Consider the following 17,804-nt stretch of genomic DNA (forward strand, 5'->3'; position numbering starts at 1 on the left):
ATCATGGGTTGAAGTCACTCCCATCCCCCTGCCTCAAAGCAGGGCCACAGCTATTTAACATATCCATGAAACCAGTTAAAGGTTATAGATATGTTAAATGACCATTCTAGAGGTTATCTGCAAAACTGTTGCTATTGAAAACAAATCTCAATGGCCCTGCTCCATGCTTCCCATCCCCCAGCTCAGACTTGTGGAGGTGAGTACATCATATATATATATATATATATATATATATATATATATATATATATATATATATTTCTAATATTTCCTGGACACTGAGTTCTGGACCCCATTAAAAATCCCTATTTGGGGCCCCCTGTTGGCAGCACCCTGTTACACTCTCACCTCTGATTATTGTCACTTTGTTCTTTCTTTACATGTCTCTGGTTCTGCTTTGCTCATTTGTTTGTTTTGTTGATCATGTTCCACTTGTAGGTGAGATCATATGGTATTTGTCTTTCACCAACTGGCTTATTTCACTTAGATTAATGCTCTCCAGTTCCATCCATGATGTGAAGGGTAAGATTACCTTCTTTCTGTCTGCTGTGTAGTATTCCATTGTGTAAATGTATTATACTTTTTTGATCCACTAATTCACCTATGGGCACCTAGGTTGCTTCCATCACTTGTCTATTGCAAATTGTGCTGCTATGAACATTGAGGTGCATAGGTTCTTTTCAATTGATGTTTCAGTATTCTTAGGATATAATCCCAGCAATGGAATTGTCAAATCAAAAGGCAGCTCCATTTTTGCTTTCCTGAAGAATTTCCATACTGTTGTCCACTGTGGCTGAAGCACTCTGCATTCCCACCAACAGTGTACTGATGTTCCCGTTTCTCCTCAACCTCACCAGCACTTGTTTGTTGACTTATTTATGAAGGTTATTCTGACCAGTGTGTAGTGATATCTTATTGTGGTTTCAATTTGAAACTCTCTTATGGCTAGTGATGCCGAGCACCATTTCAAAAGAGCAAAGTTAAAATCCAACTCCCTACAAACAGAATGAGAACACTTCCCCTTACCCCAGAGCCCTCCCCACTTCTTCCCATGTTCACTGATCATTCTTTCATATGTCTCTTGGCCCTCTGTATGTCCTTCTCTTAGACGTGTCTGTTCAGATACTTCATCCACTTTTTCATTGGATTGTTTGTCTTCCTGGTGTGGAATCATGTGAGTTCTTCATATATTTGGAGACTAAACCCTTGTCTGAGATATATTCTGATGTTTTCTTTAGCTGTGCATAAGCTTTTTAATTTGATGAAGTCCTATGTGTTTATTATTTCCTTTATGTCCCTTGTTCTAGGGGTTGTATTGATGAACATATTGCTCTATGGAATATCTGATATTTTCCTGCCTATATTCTCCTCCAGCACTTTTATGGTGTCATGACTTATACTTAAGTCTTTTATCCATCTTGCATTTATTTTTGTGAAAGGTTTAAGTGGTGGCTGGGTTTCATGGTTTTGCATGTAACTGCCCAGATCTCCCAATACCATTTGTTGAGGAGGTGATTTTTACTCCATTTTATGATCCTGTTCCCTTGTGGAATATTACTTGACCATAGAGGCTTGGGTTTATTTTGGGGCTTTCTATTATTTTTCATTGATCTATGTGTCTGTTCTGTGCCTGTACCAGACTCTGTTGTCTACAGTGGCCTACTAACAGTTTTATGTCAGGTACTGTGATCCCTCTTACTTTGGTCTCCTAAGAATTGCCGAGGCTCTTCAGGATCATTTATGGTACCATGTAAATTTTTAAAAATAAATATACTTTATTATTTTATTATTGTTCAATTACAGTTGTCTGCATTTTCTCCCCACCACTCTACCCCATCCCATCCAAACCCACCTCCTTCCCTTGCTTTCACCCTCCACCTTGGCTTTGTCTATGTGTCCTTTATAGTAGTTTCTGAAAATCCTTCTCCCCACTGTCCCTTCCCCCCTCCCCTCTGGCTATTGTTACATTGTTCTTTACTTCAATGTCTCTGGTTATATTTTGTTTGCTTTTTTTCTTCTGTTGATTATGTTCTAGTTAAAGGTGAGATCATATGGTATTCATCCCTCACTACCTGGCTTATTTCAATTAGCCTAATGCTCTCCAGTTCCATCCATGCTATTGCAAAGGGTATGAGCTCTTTCTTACTCTCTGTTGTGTAGAATTCCATTGTGTAAATGTAGCATACTTTTTTGATACACTCATTTGATGATGGACACTTAGGTTGCTTCCTATAGTATTTGGCTATTGTAAATTGTGCTGCTGTGAACATTGGGGTGCATAGGTTCTTTTGGATTGGTGTTTCAGGGCTCTTAGGGAATAATCCCAGCAGTGGAATTGCTGGGTCAAAAGGCAGTTCCATTTTTAGTTTTCTTAGGTAATTCCATACTGTTTTCCACAGTGGCTGCAGCAGTCTGCATTACCACCAACAGTAGTGCACTGGGGTCCTCTTTTCCCACATCCTCTCCAGCGCTTGTTCTTTGTTGATTTCTTTATGATGGCATTTCTGATGGATGTGAAATGGTATCTCACTGTGGTTTTAATTTGCATCTCTCTGATGGCTAGTGATGGTAGGCATCCATTCATATGTCCTTGGGCCCTCTGTATGTCTTTCTTGGAGAAATGTCTGTTCAAGACCTGCTGGAAGTCAGCTGCTGGTCTTATCAGGGCTCCCTTATATGTTACTTTCTGTTTTTCCCTTGCTGCTTTCAAGATTCTCTCTTTATCTTGGAATTTTACCATTTTAATTATGATGTGTCTTGAAGTGGGCCTCTTTGGGTTCCTCTTGCTTGAGGTTCTGTGTTTCCTGCATTTGTGTGACTTTTTGTCTCACCAAATTAGAGAAGTTTTCCATCATTAATTTTTCGTACAGGTCTTGTATCCCTTCCACTTCTTCTGCTTCTCTTATCCCTATTATACAGATATTATTATGTTTTATGTTGACCTGCTTTTCCCTTAATCCCTCTTTATTCTGTCTGAGCCTCTTCTTTTTCTTGCTCTTTCTGGGTGTTTTTTTCTACTTTGTCCTTCAGCTCACTCATCTGATCATCTGCCTCATCAAGCCTGCTTTTGATTCCTTCTACTGTGTTCTTCAGTTCAGAAATTGTATTCTTCATTTCCTCTTGGCCCTTGCTGATAGTTTCTATTTCCTTTTTCATGTTGATATAGTTTGCAGTGAGTTCATTGTAGGTTCCATGTAGTTTTTGGTAATGCTCTGTGATCTCATTGAGCTTCCTTATAACCAATTCTTTGAACTCAGTATCTGATAGTTGACTTTCCTGTATTTCATTTTGCATTCTTTCTGAGACTTCCCCCTTTCCTTTCATTTGGGAATTGTTTCTCTGTCTTCCCATTGTTTGTGAGACTCTTCCTGTTAGCCTCTGCTTCTTAAGTTTATCTGTTCTGACCCCCTTGATTTACAGTGTAAACTTCTGTAGTAGAGTAACTGTGAGATTCAGTGGTACAGTCTCCTTGATCTCCCGATCTTACTGATCTTGGGCTGTGGTTTATGTTGGCTCTGTGTATGTCTGTGGTTTTTGGTTGTTGTTGGGTCTTTCTTTGGTGGGTCCTTCCCAACAGCTGTCAGTCTGTCCTCCACCTCTTGTTTTCTGTTGTGCAAGTGTGGACCAGTTGTGTTGGAGCTGATTCTTCCATGTGTACAATGTTTTGAGGCTTTTCCTTGCTCTCGTTTAGTTGTTTGTTCTTAGTAATTTCTTCACTATTTAGTTGTATTTCCAGATAGGTCCTGGGTTGAATTAGGGTGACTTCCACTCCGTCCTTCATCTTCTTCTGTTATCTATTGATGGTTCCTTTGTTGGTGGGTTTGCTCTTCCAGGAGGTATCCTGGTGTTCACAGCTTCTACTTACTCTTTTTTGTGATAGCTTGTAGCGGGACGGCAAAATGATTAAAGACAGCAGGAGTGTATTCTATGATATTTAAAGCACCAGCCCTTAGAGAAGATATAGGAGATCCTTTGGGTATGTAAACTGTTAACCGTGATAGTTCACCCACCTAGCCACTTTTTAGAAAGGGTGGAAAGAAGATAAGACTCTTTTTTCTGGGGGTGAGGATTTTGAGTTGGATCTAGAAAGCTGTGAGCTTGTAGGAGGTCAGATTATGAGGTACAGTGAGATTAAAGGGTAGAAAATAGGTGTAATGTCTGTCAAAATAGAGTTAACCACACCAGTAATAAAGTTCAGGAAACAGTGAAATTGGCTAAGATCTGGGAGGGGTACTGTGTAATATTTATAAATGTATGGAACAGCTTTTATTTACCATAGTAAGGGAGCAACAATCACGTGACAGAATCTATGTGATCTAGATAACTAGAATAGGGAATATAGGTCCTAGAGTAGTGTGCTAATGGAACACAGGTGAAGGGAAAGACAGTTAATTAACAATACACTATGAAAGAGAGAACTAGGGGAACCAGTCAAACAATGCCAATTAACCAGTCAAGTGAAGACTAGACACAAAGAAGAGAATTACAAAAATACTAATAAAATGAGTGATGTAAGACTAGTGAAAAAAAAATAATACAAATATATAGTAACTTGTAAGTTCTCTGGAGTAGCAAAGTGATATTTGTCTCACTGCCTCAGCTGTTGGGGTGCCCCCTCTTTGGGTCCAACTCTGGTCTTTTCACAGTTCCAGGTTTCATTGTCTCACTTATGGAAATTGAAAAAAAAAAAAAAAAGAAAGAAAATAGAAGAAGGATGGAAGAAGAGATGTAAAGTGAAAGAAGGAAGGAGTAAAAGAAGAAAGAGTGAAAGAGAGGAAGAAGGTGTTAAAAGAAAAACAATAAAAAAAATAGTAAAGAATTACTTTAAAAAAAAAAAGTAAAATCCTCCTGCTGGCTTCAAACTGGCCAAGCCAGTTTTGCTGAGCTTTTTGGCTGCATCAGGCTCAGGGGGGCATAGTTTAGCTCTTCTCTGTTCCCAACCAGTACTTGGCCAGCCTCCAGCCCAGCTCCCCAGCAGCCACAGGGCTCGCAGGTTCAGGTGCACACCCTCCTTGAGGCTATGGGTGCAAGTGCAGGGCCTTCTGTGGTGTGCACTCTCCCTGGTGCCTAAGATGTGGTCTTGGTGCCCCCACACTCCTGCGAGAGCACCGGGTGGCTGTGTGGAGAGGAGGCTGAAGTTGCTGCTGCAAGAGAATTCCCTAAACTGCCCCTGAGTGTCTCTTTTCTTTCACTTTTTCTTTTTGAGAAATTCCTCCTGCTCAATCCTGCTGCTCCACACAAGGAAGGGCCTGTCCTCTCATGCAGCCCACCTCTCCAGCTAAACCTGGGACTGTCTGAGTCAGGGCCCAACATGGCCCAACTCTCTGCTATCCCTAGTCTACACACATGGTCTCCATGGGTTTATCACTTCGTCCTCATTCCCCTCCCTGCGACTTCAAGCAACCAGGTCTCTCTAGGTGCTGCTCAAGCCTTGTTTGGCAGGGGAGGGAGTCGTTAACCCTGCTCTCTCCCAGGAGTCCTGCAGTAGGCCTGGCGGGCACCAGGCCTGTGGCTACAGTTGCACTGGTCCCCACGCTGTTCCCAGGGACCTTATTGTCCTGAAGCAATCCCTTACCATCTGTTTTGTTCAGTGTACTCTATACGTTTTGTTCTCCTATCTTCATACATGCTGGGGTACTGTTGGTTGTTCACTTTGTTCCTCAGTAGATTGGCTAGGTGTTTCACTCGCGTGCAGGGGGGAAGTAGACTCTGCTGCCACCTATTCACCACCATCTTCCTTGTACCATGTAAATTTTTGAAAAATTTTTTATATCTCCGAAATATGTCATTGGTATTTAAATGGGGATTGCATCGAATCTGTAGATTGCTTTGTGTAGTATGTACATTTTGATGATGTTAATGCTTCCAATCTATGAACATTGTATATTCTTCCATTTATTTGTGTCTTCCTTAATTTCTTTCTTCAGTGTTGTGTACTTTTCTGAGTACAGGTCTTTTACCTCCTTGGTTAGGTTTATTCCTAGGTACTTTATTTTTACTGTTACTAGAACAAATGGGATATTTTCCATTTTTCCTATTCTGATGTTTCATTGTTGGTGTACAAAAGATGCCTTTGATTGCTGAATATTGACTTTCTATACTGCTGCTTTGCAAATTCACTATTAGGTTGATGTACACTATCATGTCATTTACAAACAATGACAGTTGTACTTCCTATTTCCAATTTGGAAGCTTTTTATTTCTTTTTCTTGTGTGATTCCTAGAAATTCCAATATTGTGTTGAATAGAAGTGTTGTAAGTGGACACACTTGTCTTGTTCCAGAACTTTTAGTTTCTGGAAAAGCTTTTAGTTTTTGCCTGTTGAGTGTGATGTTGGCTGTATCTTTCTCATATATGGTCTTTACTATGTTGAGGTATGCTCCCTCTACTCCACTTTGCTGAGTGCTTTTATCATAAAAGCAGTGCTATACCTTATCAAATGCTTTTTCTGCATCTATTGATATGATTGTGAGATTTTTGTCTTTACTTTTATTTATCTGATGTATTATGTTAATCGATTTGTGAATATTGTACCATCCTTGCATCCCTGGGGTAAATCCCACTTAATCATGATGTATGATCTTTTCAAAGTACTCCTGGATGTATTTTGCCAATCTTTTGTTGAGGATTTTAAAATCTTTGTTCATCAGTGATATTGGCCTGTAGTTTTCTTTCTTTGTTGTGTCTTCATCTGTTTTGGTGGGCAGGATGATGCTGACCTCTTAAAAAGTGTTAGAGAGTCATCCCTCTTCTTGATTTTTTTAAAGTAGTCTGCAAAGGATCGTGGTTAATTCTTCCTGAAATGTTTTTAAATTTTCCTGAAACCCTACAGTCTAGGACTTTTGTGTGTTGGGAATTTTTTGATTACTGCCCAATTTTACTAGCTAGTATTGGTTTGTCAGGCTTTCTGCTTCTTTGTGATTCAGTGTTGGAAGATGTTTCTAGAAACTAGTCCATTTCACCTAGGTTTTCAAATTCCTTCGAATATAGTTGTTCATAGTAATTTCTTACAATCCTTTGTATTATCTGTGGTATCAGTTGTAATCTCTTCTCTTTCATTTCTGATTTTATTTATTTGCGTTCTCTCTCTTTTCTTTCTGTTGAGTCTGATTAAAGGCTGGTCAATTTTATTTATCCTTTCAAAGAACCAGCTCCTGGATTTATTGGTCCTTTGAATTGTTCTTTTAGTTTCTATGTCATTTAAATCTTCTCTGTCTTGATTATATCCTTCCTTCTACTCACTCTGGGTTTTGTTTGTTGTCCTTCCAGTTTTATAGCTGTAGTTTAAGTTATTTATTTTAAACTTTTCTATGTTTTTTAAGTAGGCTTGTATTGCTATGAACTTCACTCTCAGAACTGCCTTCACTGTGTCCCATAACTTTTGGACTGTTGTGTGTTCATTTTCATTTGATTCCAGAAACTATTTGATTTCTTCCTTGTTTTAATTATTAACCAATATAATGTTTAATAGCATGATATTCAATCTTCATCATTTTGAATGTTTTTGAGTTTTTCTTTGAAGTTGTTTTCTAGTTTCAAGGCCTTGTGGTCTGAGAAAATGCTTAATATGATTTCAATGTTCTTGGATTTGTTGAGGCTTGTTTTGTGTTTTATCATGTGTCTCTTTTTGGAAATGTTCCACATGCAATTGAAAAGAATATATATTTTGTTTCTTTTGGGTGAATGATCTGTATATATCAATTAATGAATAAATATGATTAAAAACAATAATATTATGGGGAAAGGAGAATACACTTGAAGTGAAAGTAGTAGTAACATAATGAACTAAATAAAAATGATGTAAACTAAATAAAATAGTGAAATAATAGGAACAAACTTGAAGAGAAGAAAAAAAATGTTAAAAAGCTATGCAGGAGAACAATAATGAAAACAGTGAATAAGGTCATGGTGGAATATATGTCAGCAGAGTCTAGTGTTTTCCACTCTCTTCTCTTTTCTGGATCCACCCTGGTAATGTAAGATAGTCTTCCTGTCTAGTCTTAGGCAGCCTGTTCATGACTAGAAGTGATCCATAGACTGTGGGTGTCTCCTTCAGGCCTGGCTCTTCCTCACAGTTCTGCCTTGCCTGTTTTCTGTCAACAGAAGACCTAGGAGTGGTTCATCTAATGTCCAAGATCACTGACAGTGCCATCTCCACCTGCTTACAGAGGGGTTTCCAGTGTGTTCTCGAGGGTGGAATCCCTGGGTCACTCCAGGGTAGTGCTGTTCAGTGTTCAGGGTAGATGGTGGGAGTGCTTCCCCACTACTCCCCCACCACTGGTCTTGGTTTGTCCCAGATTATTTACAATTATATATAGTTCCTGGTTAGTTAGCTGTCCATTTTCTGTGAGGGGTCAATTTGTATAAAAGGGGTAGCTCTTTCCTGCTTGGTGTTGATGGCAGATCTGCATAAGAGCTGAGGCTGGGTGGAGCCCTGAACACCTTCTGTTGCACCTTTCTCTAATCTCTCTGTTCTGCTGATACTGTTGAGAATCCTTATAATTATTATTTTGAACTCTATATCTGATTAATTTGTCTCTATTTAATTTAGCCCTTCTGAAGGATTTTCTTGTTCTCTCTATTGGAGTCTTTTTTTTTTTTTTTTTTTTTTAAATTTTTTTTTTATTGTTATGCAATTACAGTTGTATGCCTTTTCTCCCCATCCCTCTACCCCACCCCAGGTGAACCCACCTCCCTCCCCCCTCTCCACCCTCCCCCTTGGTTTTGTCCATGTCTCCTTTATAGTAGTTCCTGTAATACCCTCTTCCCACTATCCCCGCCCCCACCCCCCACCCCCGCCCTGGCTATTGTTAGATTGTTCTTAACTTCAATGTCTCTGGTTATATTTTGTTTGCTTTTTTCTTCTATTGCTTATGTTCCAGTTAAAGGTGAGATCATATGGTACTTGTCCCTCACTTCCTGGCTTATTTCACTTAGCATAATGCTCTCCAGTTTCATCCATGCTGTTGCAAAGGGTATAAGCTCCTTCTTTCTCTCTGCTGCGTAGAATTCCATTGTGTAAATATACCATAGTTTTTGGATCCACTCGTTTGCTGATGGGCACTTCGGTTGCTTCCAGTACTTGGCTATTGTAAATTGTGCTGCTATGAACATTGGGGTGCACAGATTCTTTTGGATTGGTGTTTCAGTGTTCTTAGGGTATAATCCCAGCAGCGGAATTACTGGGTCAAAGGGCAGTTCCATTTTTAGTTTTCTGAGGAAATTCCATATTGTTTTCCACAGTGGCCTCACCAGTCTGCATTCCCACCAACAGTGCACGAGGGTTCCCTTTTCTCCACATCCTCTCCAACATTTGTTTGTGGATTTGTTTATGTTGGCCATTCTGACTGGTGTGAGATGATACCTCATTGTGGTTTTAATTTGCATCTCTCTGATGGCTAGTGATGCTGAGCATCTTTTCATATGTCTCTGGGCCCTCTGTATGTCTTCCTTGGAGAAGTATCTGTTCAAGTCCTTTGCCCATTTTTTAATTGGGTTGTTTGTCTTCCTGGAGTGGAGTCGAGTGAGTTCTTTATATATTTTGGAGATCAGGCCCTTGTCTGAGGTATCGTTGGCAAATATGTTTTCCCATACTGTTGGTACTCTTTGTAATTTGGTGCTGTTTTCTTTAGCCATGCAGAAGCTTTTTATTTTGATGAGGTCCCATTTGTTTATTCTTTCCTTTATGTCCCTTGCTTTAGGGGATGTGTCTGTGAGGATGTTGCTGCGTGGAATGTTTGAGATTTTCCTGCCAATGTTTTCCTCAAGGACTTTTATGGTGTTACGGCTTATATTTAAGTCTTTTATCCATCTTGAGTTTATTTTCGTGTATGGCGTAAGTTGGTGATCGAGTTTCATTTTTTTGCACGTAGCTGTCCAGATCTCCCAACACCATCTGTTGAAGAGGCTGTTTTTGCTCCATTTTATGCTCCTGCCTCCTTTGTCAAATATTAATTGATCGTATAGACTTGAGTTTATTTCTGGGCTCTCTATTCTGTTCCATTGGTCTATGTGCCTGTTTTTATGCCAGTACCAGGCTGTTTTGATTACAGTGGCCTTGTAATACAGTTTGATATCAGGTATTGTGATCCCTCCTGCTTTGTTTTTCTTTCTCAAAATTGCTGCAGCTATTCGAGGTCGTTTATGGTTCCATATGAATTTCTGCAATGTTTGTTCTATATCTGTGAAATATGTCATGGGTACTCTAATAGGGATTGCATTGAATCTATAAATTGCTTTGGGTAGTATGGCCATTTTGATAATGTTGATTCTTCCAATCCATGAACATGGTACATGCTTCCATTTGTTTGTATCTTCCTTAATTTCTTTCTTCAGTGTTGTGTAGTTTTCTGAGTACAGGTCTTTTACCTCCTTGGTTAGGTTTATTCCTAGGTACTTTATTTTTCTTGTTGCTATATCGAATGGGATTTTTTTCCTGATTTCTGTTTCTGCAGTTTCGTTGCTGGTGTACAGGAATGCCTTTGATTTCTGGGTATTGACTCTGTATCCAGCTGTTTTGCCAAATTCATTTATTAGGTCGAGTAGTTTTTGAGTGGAGTCTATAGGGTTTTCCATGTACACTATCATGTCGTCTGCAAACAGTGACAGTTTCATTTCCTCCTTTCCAATTTGGATGCCTTTTATTGCTTTTTCTTGTCTGATTGCTGTGGCTAGGACTTCCAATACTATGTTGAATAGGAGTGGTGAGAGAGGGCATCCTTGTCTAGTTCCTGATCTTAGTGGGAAAGCTCTAAGTTTTTGTCCATTGAGTGTGATGTTGGCTGTAGGTCTCTCATATATGGCCTTAATTATGTTGAGGACTGCTCCCTTTATTCCCACTTTGCTGAGTGTTTTTATCAGAAATGGGTGCTGTATCTTATCAAATGCTTTTTCCGCATCTATTGATATGATCATGTGATTTTTGTCTTTGCTGTTGTTGATGTGATGTATTATGTTTATTGATTTGCGAATATTGTACCATCCTTGCATCCCTGGAATGAATCCCACTTGGTCATGTTGGATGATCTTTTTAATATATTGCTGGATGCGGTTTGCTAATATTTTGTTGAGAATTTTAGCGTCTATGTTCATCAGCGATATTGGCCTGAAGTTTTCTTTCTTCGTTGTGTCTTTATCTGGTTTTGGGATTAGGATGATGTTGGCTTCATAAAAAGAGTTTGGGAGTCTTCCATCAGTTTGGATTTTTTCGAATAGTCTGTGAAGGATAGGGGTTAGTTCTTCCTTAAATGCTTTGTAGAAATCTCCTGTGAAACCATCTGGTCCAGGGCTTTTGTGTGATGGGAGTTTCTTGATGACTGCTTCAATTTCCTTTGCTGATATTGGTCTGTTCAGGTTTTCTGCTTCTTCTTCAGTCAGTTTTGGAAGATTATATTTTTCTAGAAATGTGTCCATTTCATCTAGGTTTTCAAATTTCTTAGCATACAGGTCTTCATAGTAATTTCTTACGATCCTTTGTATTTCTGTGGTATCAGTTGTAATCTCTCCACTTTCATTTCTAATTCTGTTTATTTGGATCCTCTCTCTTTTCTTTTTGATGAGCCTACTTAAAGGCTTGTCAATTTTGTTTATCTTTTCAAAGAACCAGCTCCTGGATTCATTGATCCTTACAATTGTGCTTTTAGTCTCTATGTCATTTAGTTCTGCTCTGATCTTGGTTATTTCCTTCCTTCTGCTTGCTCTGGGCTGTTTTTGTTGTTGTTCCTCCAGTTCTTGTAGGCGTAGGGTTAGGTTGTTTGTGTGAACTGTTTCTAACTTCTTAAGGTAGGCCTGTATTGCTATGAACTTCCCTCTCAGGACTGCCTTTGCTGTGTCCCATAGGTTTTGGGTTGTTGTGAGTTCGTTTTCATTTGTTTCCAGGAAGTTTTTGATTTCTTCCCTAATCTCGTTCTTGACCCATTCATTGTTGAATAGCATGCTATTCAGTCTCCATGCTTTTGAGTGTTTTGGGTTTTTACCCTTGGCGTTGGTTTCTAGTTTCAGACCCTTGTGGTCAGAGAAGATGCTTGATATGATTTCAATTTTCTTGAATTTGTTGAGGCTTGCTTTGTGTCCTATCATGTGGTCTATCTTTGAAAAAGTTCCATGGACACTTGAAAAGAACGTGTATTTTGCTTCTTTGGGATGAAAAGCTCTGTATATATCAGTTAAGTCCATTTCCTCTAAGGTATTGTTAAGTGACACAATATCTTTGTTGATCTTTTGTTTGGAAGACCTGTCCATTTTTGATAGTGGGGTGTTAAAATCCCCTACTATAATTGTGTTGCTGTCAATATCTTTCTTGAAATCCTCCAATATTTTCTTTATGTATTTGGGTGCTCCTATGTTGGGTGCATATATATTTACAATGTTTATGTCTTCTTGGTGGATTCTTCCTTTGAGTATTATGAAGTGACCTTCTGGGTCTCTCTTTATGGCCCTTCTTTGGAAGTCTATTTTGTCTGATATGAGTATTGCTACCCCTGCTTTTTTTTCCTGTCCGTTTGCTTGGAAAATTTGTTTCCAGCCCTTCACTTTCAGTCTGTGTAAGTCTTTTGTCCTGAGATGGGTTTCTTGTAGGCAGCATATGTGTGGGTCATGTTTTCTTATCCATTCAGCTGTTCTATGTCTTTTGATTGGAGCATTTAATCCATTTACATTTAAGGTTATTATCGATAGGTAGTTATTCATTGCCATTATTTCCTACCTGTGTTCCTCTGTCTTTCTCTTTTCCTTCCTTTCCTTAAAGCAGTCCCTTTAGCATCTCTTGCAGAGCTGGTTTGGTGGAGCTGTATTCTTTTAGACTTCTTTTGTCTGGGAAGCTCTTTATTTGGTCTTCTATCTTGATTGAGAGCCTTGCTGGGTAAAGTAGTCTTGGTTGGAGGCCTCTGGTTCTCATTACTTGGAATATTTTTTGCCATTCTCTTCTGGCTTGGAGCGTTTCCATTGAGAAGTCAGTTGCTAACCTTATCGGGGCTCCCTTGTATGTTACTTCCTTTTTCTCCCTTGCTGCCTTTAAGATCCTCTCTTTGTCTTGGAAATTTGCCATTTTAATTATGATGTGTCTTGCAGTGGGTCTCTTTGGGTTCCTCTTGCTTGGGACTCTCTGTGTTTCCTGGATTTGGGTGACTTTTTCTCTCCTCAGATTAGGGAAATTTTCCATCATTACTTTTTCAAACAGGTTTTCTATCCCTTGCTCTTCTTCTTCTCCTTCTGGTATTCCTATTATACGGATATTGTTACGTTTCATGTTGTCCTGCATTTCCCTTATTGCCTCTTCATTCTTTCTGAGCCTCTTTTCCTTTTCTTGCTCCTTCTGGGTGTTTTTTTCTACTTTATCCTCCAGCTCGCTGATCCGATCCTCTGCTTCATCAAGTCTGCTTTTAATTCCTTCTACTGTGTTCTTCAATTCAGAAATTGTATTCTTCATTTCCGCTTGGCTCTTGTTGATATTTTCTATTTCCTTTTTCATGTTGATATAGTTTGCAGTGAGTTCATTGTAGTTTCCTTGTAGTTTCTGGTAGTTCTCTTTGAGCTCAGAGAGCTCAGTGAGTTTCCTGATGACCATTGCTTTGAACTCAGTATCTGATAGTTGACTTGCCTCTTTTTCGGTTAGTATTCTTTCTGAGACTTCCTCCTTTCCTTTCATTTGGGAATTGTTTCTTTGTCTTCCCATTGTTTGTGAGGTTCTTCTTGTTGGCCTCTGCATCTTAAATTGCTTTGTTCTGACTCCCTGGATTTATGATATGAACTTCTATGGTAGAATGCCAATGGGATTCGGTGGTGCTGTCTCCTTACTCTCCTGTGCTCACTGGTCTTGAGCTGACGTTTATGTGTTTAACACGGTCTATCTCTAGTCTTTTCAGCACTCCAGGTTTTGTTGTCTCACCTGTGGGAAAAAGAGAAAGGGGGGGCGAAAGAAAAGAAAAACACACACACACACACACACACACACACACAAAACAAACCAAAAGAAAGATGGGAAGGAGGGAAAAAGGAAATAGGAAAGGAGGAAAGGAAGGAAGGAGGGAAGAATAAAGAAAGATCGGAGGCAAGATAAGAAGGAATTTTAGCAAAAATTAAAACATAGAAATAGATAAAAGAAGGCAGGAAGAAGACATAAAAATGGTAAAGGATGGGAGGAAGAAGGAATGAAAAAAAAGAAAAAAAGAGAGAGGAAGAAGGAATTCAGGGGGAAAGGAAAAAAAAGAAAAAGGATAAAAAAACAAAACAAAAAAAAACAAAAACAAAAAAAAACCTTCTGTTGGCTTTAAACCGGTCAGGTTATTTCTGCTGGTGTCCTGTCTGTGCAACGGGCGGGGGTGTTTGGAAGGATTGGTTTCACTTTTCTCTCTTCCTGGGTCACACTCTTCGCTGTTTTGTAAGTGTGGTCCCTGGCAGTCAATCAGTCCGTTGATCAGCCAATCCAGCTGCTTTGGCTCGTGACGCGTGCGTGCGCAGCAGGGGAATCCAGCCGCTTTGGGTCTGTGACGTTATTTTGTGCCCTGAGCGCGCAGCCGGCGGACCAATAGAGCCGCCAGGGCTTGGAACGCTGGCACGCAGGTGGCGGGTTCAGCCGCCTTGGCGTTAGGACACTCGCCAGCAGCTTTGTATTTAGAAAACAGGCACCCAGCCGGCCCTGTGCTTGGTGAGCGCGCGCAGCCCGCTGAGCCACAGGCTCTGTGCTTGGGGGCCCGATCCAGCCGCCCTGGGCTTGAGTCTCTCGGGCGGGTGGGGCCGCCCTGGGACTGAATCACGCGGCACTGGGTTCCGAGGTTTTGGGCCTGTGGGTAGAGCAGCTAGACTCTGGTCCAAATTATCTAGGAGGTTTCAAGTGTGGGTCCCGTTCGCTAATCTGCTCGCGCTTGCGACCGGACCTCAGGTGAGCGTAGCAGTCCAGGGGTGGAGGGGGAGGGGCGCCAGGGGCCTCGGCTACTACCGAGAGTTCTCTAATTAGCCCCTGAGTGTCTCTATTTTCTTTTTCTTTTTGAGAAATTCCTCCTTTTCAAGCCCCCCTGGTCTAATCAAGCACCTGGCTGCTCACAGCGCAGCCTGGCCCTCTCCCAAGACTCCTGCCGCAGCCCCTGCGCCAGGGCTGGCGCTTCTGCCGCCCTTGTACCGCGCGGTCCTGGGTCCCGTGGACCTTATTGTCCTTGAGCACTCTTCTTACCGTCAGATCTTTCAGTGTCCTCTATCTTTGGTCTCTAATCTTCGTATATGCTGGAATACTGTTGGCTGTTCGCTCTGCTCCTCAGATCAGCTAGGTATTTCCCTGGCGTTGAGGGGAAGTGGACTCCGCTCCCACCTATGTTGCTGCCATCTTCCGAGTCTTTTTCTTTGTATCCCCATCTTGGCTGCCTCTTTGTGTTTATTTCTATGTATTAGATAGATATGCTATGACTCTCAGTCTTGATGGGGAGGCCTTATATAGTAGGTGTCCTGTGGAACACAGTGCCACATTTTCCCTGATTACTTGAACTGGGTGCTCTAATAATGTCACTTGTGTAAGTTATATAGGTCCTGTTGTAATTGAGTCTTGACTGCTATTATCTTATCATGTGTGGACAACCTATTTGATGCTATCAGAGATCCACAGGTCATGGCTCCCCCTGATAAGCATTGGTACATCTGGAAAGGTCCACCCTGAGTTCCAGGCTGGCTTTTATGAGTACTGGGCCCAGGGGTGGGTCAGCAAATGTCTCAAAGCTCTCAGAGATCTAGAGATCTGTCTGAAACAGCCCCAAGCTGAACTCCTCAGCACAGTGTAAGCTCCACAAGGTGGGGTGAGAGAAATTCCAGTGGGTGGGGATATCACTTCTCTGAAGGCTGATACCACATGGAAGGGAGTACTCTGACTGAGAAAGGTACTTTCTGCAGTATGGGGGAACAATTCAGCACAGGAATATTGGTGGCTGACCATTCAGCTCTCTCCATAAGTCCACCAACCCCAGACTCTCCTCATGCAGTTCTAGTCTACTCTGCCCTCCCTCCTCTAAAGCCCAGGGTGAGTGGGTGGAAATGAAATTTTATATGTTGTCCCTTTAAGAGGGTGGGTGCATCTCTAGCCATCTCTCCCTGATGGAGAGAAACCCTGCTGCTTTTCATGGCCAGATATTATGTGGGTTCCTGATTTCCTGATTTTGGTGCTGTATGTTGGGGAACCCAGCTTGTAGTTCTGAATTCCACACTTCTCAAGGTAAACCCCATCCCCACAGCTGAGCTATTCCTCTAGAACTTTAGCTGCCACCCATGGAGCCCGGCCAGCTCTCCCTCACCTCTGTACTTCCTACCAGTCTCCATGTGGTTTTTACTGTGAGTCTTTGGTTATAAGGCTTCTCTCTAGCTAGTCTTCCATTGGTTAATTGGGACAATTTTTCTATAATTTAGTTGTAATTTCAGTTTGGTCCTGGCTAGTATAACTTCCTCTGAGTCCACTGCCATTTGTTTCCTGAGAAATGGAAGTTTTAAATTAAAAAAAAAAACAAAACTATAATCCTACTACTCGAAGATTTAGTTTTTTAAAAGACTTTATCTTCAATTTCTATATTCATGTACAGTCCTTGCATAGTGATAATAATAATATACAGTTAGCCTTATATTCACATTTTACTTAATACATATAAACATTCTCATGTGGCTTCATAGTCTTAAGATTATCATTTAAATACTTGTATTCCAACAAATAGAAGTAATTTAGTTAACTTAATTTGCCTTATTGGTAGATGTTCTATTTATTGCTTTTTATCACTACTTTGGATAAGTCCTTTGGGACTGTTAAATATTAGGATTGTCTTGTAGTAGAATGTTTCCTTAGGGTTCTATGCCCAAAAGAGAAGACCAGGGGAGATCCACATGGTTTTGATGTTTGATTATGATGTCTAATGTTTCCTAAAGTGGTTCTGTGGTTAACTCTGCCAGCAACAACAGCTTTACTACAACCTCATTTTTTAAAAATTTTTATTGTTATTCAATTACAGTTGTATGCCTTTTCTCCCCATCCCTCCACCCCACCCCAGCTGAACCCCCTCCCTCCCCCCTCCCCCCTTGATTTTGTCCATGTGTCCTTTATAGTAGTTCCTGTAATCCCCTCTCCCCACTGTCCCCTCTCCACTCCCCTCTGGCTATTGTTAGATTGTTCTTAACTTCAATGTCTCTGACAACCTCATTTTTTAATGGATAAAAATCTTATTTTATTTTTCAATCACTTTTTTTGAAATTTTTCAGTTATAGTTGACATACTATTATATTAGTGTCAGGTGTACACACCAGTAATTAGACATTTTAAAACATACTAAATGATCATAGTGATAATTTTCATACCCATCTGACACCATACATAATTATTAGAATATCATTGGCTATATTTCCTATGTTGTTCTTCATACCCCATGACTATTCTGTAACTACCAATTTATACTTCTAAATCCCTTCAACTTTTTCATCCATCCACCCAACCTCCCTCCCATCTACCAACCATCAAAATGTTCTCTTTATCTATGAGTCTGTTCCCGTTGTGCTTGTTCATTTATTTTGATTTTTAGAGTAAATATTTTTTAGTTCAATATATTTTTACTTAAAAATCTGCAAATCTGAAGGAGGGATCTGATCTTTTGTTAAAAGAAAGCAATTTTCACAGTATATATTTAGTCATTTTAGCTCTGTGCTGAATAATAACAGGAAAGGAAGTTTCTGTTCAAGATCCTCACTCTAGCACGCTCAGCCAGGTGTTTGAGATCTCCTAGTGAGATAACACATTCTTGGCCTGAACTCACAGTATACCCTTTCACTGTGTGAAACAGGAGTTTTTC

General features: G+C 40.3%; 1 protein-coding gene across 1 annotated transcript in view; it reads left to right on the forward strand.

Moving 5' to 3' along the window:
• HECW1 (HECT, C2 and WW domain containing E3 ubiquitin protein ligase 1) overlaps positions 1-17,804 on the forward strand; it is an 803,434-nt gene that overhangs the window by 519,646 nt on the left and 265,984 nt on the right. The gene's annotated exons all lie outside the window — the stretch shown is intronic.

This window comes from Desmodus rotundus, chromosome 6 (assembly GCF_022682495.2).
Source record: "Desmodus rotundus isolate HL8 chromosome 6, HLdesRot8A.1, whole genome shotgun sequence".
Taxonomy (NCBI): Eukaryota; Metazoa; Chordata; class Mammalia; order Chiroptera; family Phyllostomidae; genus Desmodus; species Desmodus rotundus.